We start from the raw sequence: 6,713 nt of genomic DNA, 5'->3' as shown, positions 1-6,713 counted from the left end.
CACTGTCAGTGTAGAGGTAAGAAGATTAAGGGTTGAGAGGAAAGGGGAAGCATGCAGCAGTAGACAGGGACTTCAAAAAGAAAAAAAAAAAGATTGAAGTGTTAGAAGATACTGGAAAGGAAGAAAATTCACAGAAACAATTAAGAAAGGTCAGTTGAGAAGAAAAACGTGAGAAATACTCTTTACTGAAATAAGTCCAGAGACAGTGCCATTCTTGAAAGTGTCTTTATTATTCTTCCTCCAAAAATGTTATACAGTATGAAAAACTTGTTCATTTTGTATAAAATATTAATAAGATCATCTGAACTTACAGGTAAAGAAATATAGCATTGCTCAAATGGTTTAGAATTAGTTTCTCTAATAACTAACAAATGTGTCAAATAAGTCCAGTATAACATTTTTATTGGCACTTGAAATAAATGTATTACTCACTAGTGGATATTGCCAAAAAGAAAATCCCCACCCTATTTCCACCCCCTCAGAGCTACAAACGATTATTTATTAAGCAGTGACAGAATGACTTGGAGTGAAAAACAGAAGTCATCATGGTTATCTGTGCTCTTAAAGATTAACTTTCATCATAGTATTAAAAGATTACAAAAAGGTTAACATTATAAAAACTTCCCATTTAAAAAAAAACAAATCAATTTTTTATTCTGTTTGAAACTGTGGATGAATTAATTCATGAATGATAGATACCTTTTAGACTTTTAAATATCATTTCCCATATTTAATAAATATAATTCATTTAAATTAGATATTAGTTGAAATACCTTCCACAGGAAAGCTTTCAAAATTGAGAGTGTAGCCTTACTTTGTAAATCATTTATCTAGCCCCAAGGTAACCTGGTCAAACCTAGGTGGTCTTTCCCTTTTTCTTACAAGAGGTACTCTTAGAATTTTCAGCATTCTATAGTATTAATCTAGAGCTAAATTTTTAGCATCCTGTAGTATTACCCTCAAGTTTATATAAAAGGTATTCATTTAGCTAATGTTTTTGGCTTTTAAAAAAAGAGTCCTGCACACTATTCTGGACCCAACACTACACTAAGCACAAAGCAGATACCCCAGAAATATTGATTAAAGAGTTTTGATATGGAGCAGGGACTCCTCTTAGGGGCTGGCAAGGGCTGGGGTGGCCAGCATGGAAATAAGGGAAAACCTTGAGCCCCTTCAGGGGAAGTTCCAGACCCTGACTAGCCTTGAAAAGTGCATGGGCGACCTAATAAGAACAATAGCCCTCCAGGTGAGCCAGAGTCCCAAGGTATTTTGGTTCCCTATAGAAACTAAAAGATGGCATCTTAACATATGTTCTTGAGTTGTTTTTTCAGAAACCTCCCACTGGATGGAAAATGCAGATAAGGGGGGTCAGAGAAACTAAACTCTGACCACCATTCTTTGTTCTAAATTACCCTTGAGGGGACTGTCATACTCATCTTAACATTCCTTCCTACTTTCGGGCAGGCAAAATTATATATCAATATATGGAGGTTATATGCAGTTTTCAGAAAAATGCAAAGAAACAGGAAAGTGTGAACCACGCACAAGAAAATGGGCAGGCAAGAGAAACTAACTGTGAGAGGGGCCAGATGTCATATTTAACAGGCAAAGACTTCAATGAAGCCATTATATATTTTGTTGTTGTTGAGACAGGGTCTCATTCTGTTTCCCTGGCTGGAGTGCAGTGGTGTAATCATAACTCACTGAAACTTTGAACTCTTGGGCTCAAGAAATCCTCCCACCTCAGCCTCCTAAGTAGCAGGGACTACAGGCACATGCCACCACACCAGGCTAATTTAAAAAAAAAAAAAAATTTGTAAAGATAAGGTCTTGCTATGTTGCCCAGGCTGGTCCTGAACTCCTGGGGTCAAGGAATCTTATTGCTGTGGCTTCTCAAAGTGCTGTGATTACAGACATGAACACCATGCCCAGCCTGAAGCGACTGTAAATATGTTCAAAGTACTAAAGAAAGCCATGTTTAATGAAGTAAAGGAAGGTATGAAAAAATATCTTATCATAGAGAATATCAAAAAGAAGATAGAAATAATAAAAAGAACCAAAAGGAAGTTCTGGAATTAAAAAGTACAATAACTGAAAATAAAAATTCATAATAGTGGCTCATCAGTTGATTTGAACTGGTAGAAGAAAGAATCAGTGAACTTGAAGATAAACGGATAAAGATGATGTAATCTGAAAAAGAGAGAGAAAACAGAATGAAAAAAAAAATAACACAGTCTCAGAGAAATGTGGGACACTTTTAGGTGCACCAATATTCATGTAACAGGATGACCATAAGGTGAGGAAAGGAAGAGAAAAAACATTCAAAGAAATAATGGCTGAAAATATCCCACTTTTGGTGAAAAACATTAATGAACACATCCAAGAAGCTCAATGATCTCCAAGTAGGATAAATGCAGAGATCAACATGGAGGATAAAAAGCAGTGGGATTGCATATACAAAAAGCTAGCAAAAACCCCCAAAACTCTGCCAACCAAGAATCTTATTTCTAGCAAAACTTGCTTTAAAAAAATGAATGCAAATAACAAAAACAGAGAATTCATTACTAGCAGACCCACCTGACAAGAAATACTAAAGAAAATTCTTAAGTTTGAAAGCAAGTAAACCCAAATGAGAATCTAAATCCACACAAAAAAAGAAAATGGTAAAGGTATTTATTAATTATAAAAGACATTATGAATGCATATGTCTTCTCCTTTCTTCTTTAATGATTTAAAAAGCTATTATATAAAGCAATATGTATACAATTGTATTGTTGGGCCTATGACTGATAGAAATATATTATATTTAAAAATAATAGCACAAAGGAGGGGGTGGGACCAGGGTTACATTGGAATAAGAAAATAACACCAGATGGTAACTTGAACCCACAGGAACAAATAAAGAGCCAAAAATGGTAAATAAGAATGTAAATATAACAAACTCTAAATATAAACTTGATCATCTTTCTTTTCTCAATTTCTTTAATAGACATGATATTATATAAAATAATAATTGTAACACTATATTATTGGGTCTGTAACATATATACATGTAATATACATAACAGTACAAAAAGAGGGAAGATGGAGTGGAGCTATAGGAGTAATGTTTCTATATCTCACCAGAATTAAGTTATTATAAATCTAAAGTGGATTCTTATAAGTTAAGATGTTTATGGTAAGCCCTAAAAGAACCACTAATAAAATAACTAAAAATATGGTTTAAAAAATCATTATAGGAACTAAAATTTACACTAGAAAATATCCATTTTATGTAAAAGTAAAAGAGGAATAGAGGAACAAAAAAAGCTATGAAACATACAGAAAACAAAAGTATAATGACATGTGAATCCAACTTTTCCAATGATTTCATAACACTGAATTTGATTGGATTAAAAATTCAATGAAAAGGCAGATCATTAGACTGAATTAAAAAAATAACATCCAACTATATACTGCTTATAAGAGGCACATCAGAATTTCAAAGATATAAACAGGTTGATGGTCACTTAGGTAGATTCCATATCTGTACAATTGTGAGTTGTGCTGCAATTAACATAGAGGTGCACGTATCTTATATATATATAAACACACACACACACACACACACACACCATGGAATACTACTTAGCCATAAAAAACGATAAAACAATGTCTGGTTGCAGCAACTTGGATGGAACTACAGGCCATTATCCTAAGTGAAATGATGCAGGAATGGAAAACGAAATACCCTATGTTCTCACTTATAAGTGGGAACTAAGCTACAGGTATGCAGGGGCATACAGTGTGATATGATATCTGCTGAAGACTCATAATGGGAAAGGGTGGCAGGAGTGGAGGAAATAAAACTACCTATAGGGTGCAACGCACACTATTCAGGTGATGGGTACACTAACAATCCAGACATCACTATTATACAATTCATCCATGTAACAAAATAAACCTGTACTCCTAAATCTATTGAAATATAAACTTTAAAAAAGGAATTGAATATAAAAACAACAGAGGAAATCAACATAACCAAAAGTTGTTGTTTGAAAAGATAACATAACAGAGAAATTGTTAGCTAGAGTGATCTAGAAAAAGAGAGAAGACTCAAATTATTAAAACAAGAAATGAAAGAGGATGTTACTATCAATCTTATGGAAAAAGAATCATAGGGGAATACTATGAACTGTATGGTGACAAATTAGACAACTTAGATGAAATGGAAAAACTCCTAGAAAGACACAAACTACTGAATTTTCCAAGCACCATTTTTTGAATAAAGCAGCCTTTCTGCAGTGTATGTTTTTGTCTGCTTTGTTGATGATCAGATGATAGTAGGTATACGATTTTATTTCTGAGTTCTCTATTCTGTTCAATTGATCTATGTGTCTACTTTTATACCAGTACCATGCTGTTTTGGTTACTATAGGCTTGTTGTATAATTTGAAGTTGGGTGATGTGATGCCTCGGGATTTGTTCTTTTTGCTTAGGATTACTTTGGCTATTCAGGATCTTTTTTGATATTAAAAGCCATATATGACAAACCCATAGACAACATTATACTGAATGCGGAAACACTGAAAGCATTCCCCATAAGAACTGGAAGAAGATAAGGATGCTCATTTCTACAACTTCTATTCAACATAGTACTGGAAGTCCTAGCTGGAGCAATTAGGCAAGAGAAAGAAATAAAGAGTATCCAAATCAGAAAAGAGGTCAAACTATCTGTTTGCTGATGATATGATCTTATGTCTAGAAAATCCTAAAGACTCCTTCAAAAGACTCCTAGAATTGATAAATAAATTCAGTAGAGTCAGGCTACAAAATTAATGTACACAAATCTACTGATAGCATTTCTATACACTAATAACAGCCAAGGTATATATATGTGTGTGTATATACATATATACACACACAGTTCTTTATATATAAAGTACCTTATATATAAATACAGTAGAATCTGTAAAAGTACAGTTTAGTTTTGAACAATATCACTTCCACATTTTTAAAATAGAAAGTTGCAGAAATGTGAGTTTGAGATCTCTGAATTTTTTCAAAATCATTTTTTTAGAAAATGAGTTACAAAATGATTGTCAACACATACCTATTGTAATAATAGAGAAAATATACATAAAATATTTTTAAATGAATGGTAATGAAACCATAGTACTTAGAATTAAGATAGGAAATAATAAAAGTGGGAATTAATGAAACAAACATTTAAAAATGTAGTTGACCAATAAATTCAAAAGCTGATTCTTTGAAAATACTAACACAATCAATAAATCCCTGGATAAACTATTAGGATTAAAAGAGAGTATATAAAAATAAAAAGTAACCCAGTTGTATCTATGTAACATTAGACTAGAGTTGGTAAACTATACCTTGGTAGACCAAATCCAGGCAATCACGTGCTTTTCACATCTATTCATTTATGTACTACCTATAGCTGCTTTTGTGCTACAACAACAGCAGTGTTAAGAAATTATAACAGAGACCATATGGCCTGCAAAGTCTAAAATATTTATTATATGGCCTTTTATAAAAATGTTTGCTGACCTCTTAACTAGAGGAAACCCAGTTTGGAAGGTCTTTTTTAACGATTCTATTTCCCTGGGCAATAAGCAGCAACAAGGCCATCATTTAAAAGTGAGATGGGGAGGAGGTCTCCGGAGTTTGAGTAAAGAGCAGTATAAAATAGTTATCCAGTGAAAAGGTTAGTGTATGTTCCAGGGAAATGTATTAATATTAGTATTGTCAAACAGTGCTAAGCACTCCACTTAAGAATAGCGACAATATGGGACAAAGGTATGCTTCTCTCTGAGAAATTCTTGCATCCCAACAGGTGCTTATAATGAATTGTTTGGCTTCCAAAGTTGGTCCCAAAGATACAGGAACATTTTTCTGATTCAGAGTAACTATAAACTAAATACCAATTAATTAAAAAAAGGTTTACTACTTCCAAATGCATAGAATTAAAACTTGGTTGACAACGTTTGTATCTGTGGTTCAGGGAAGTCTCTAAGGGACTTATTTGTACTGAGTTGTCTGTTATAAAAGAAAGAATAGTCCAGAAGCAGTAACTACTCCTCCCCCATAGTAACATCAGGTCAAATAATCACAGAGTAGGAAGGTCCCTTCTAGATAAAATAACCAATTTTAAATCATAGGAGAAATCTTATTCATTCTATTGATACTTTACCCAAAGAAATAATTTCCCTAAGCACAACAAATGCTGCCCTACTTACTCTGTCTGCAATCTAAAATGCATACTGTATTTGTCAAGAGAATAAAAAATGTATTCAGAATATGCAGCTGCAATAGACTTTACAGTATTTTCCCCACTTGAATAGCTAATCATATTTGAAACACACTGAGGCAAATCATTATTTTAAGGAATTCTGTCACAACTCCCTTTGGAAAACAAGTATCTTGTAAATTCATAGTTTGTCCTAATATTTTAGAGATGGTTTGGTTTTCCTAGAGGGAAAAAATAGTGACCCATCCAGCCAATAGAAAAAACATCATTATCATTAAGATGAATTGAGGTGAAAAGACCACATAGGTACACAGTCTGGTAGTATTGGCTGTCATTTTCTTAGAGTGCTTTTTTTTTTTTCCTTAAAGGAAACTAGAACTCACATTTATTAAATACCTTCTATTTGCCCAAGTACTGTGCTGGGAATGAAACACAATCTATGTTAAAAGTACTTATTTTGCCTCTA

Source organism: Lemur catta, chromosome 11, assembly GCF_020740605.2.
Source record: "Lemur catta isolate mLemCat1 chromosome 11, mLemCat1.pri, whole genome shotgun sequence".
Lineage (NCBI taxonomy): Eukaryota > Metazoa > Chordata > Mammalia > Primates > Lemuridae > Lemur > Lemur catta.
Note: the sequence above shows the minus strand (reverse complement) of the source record.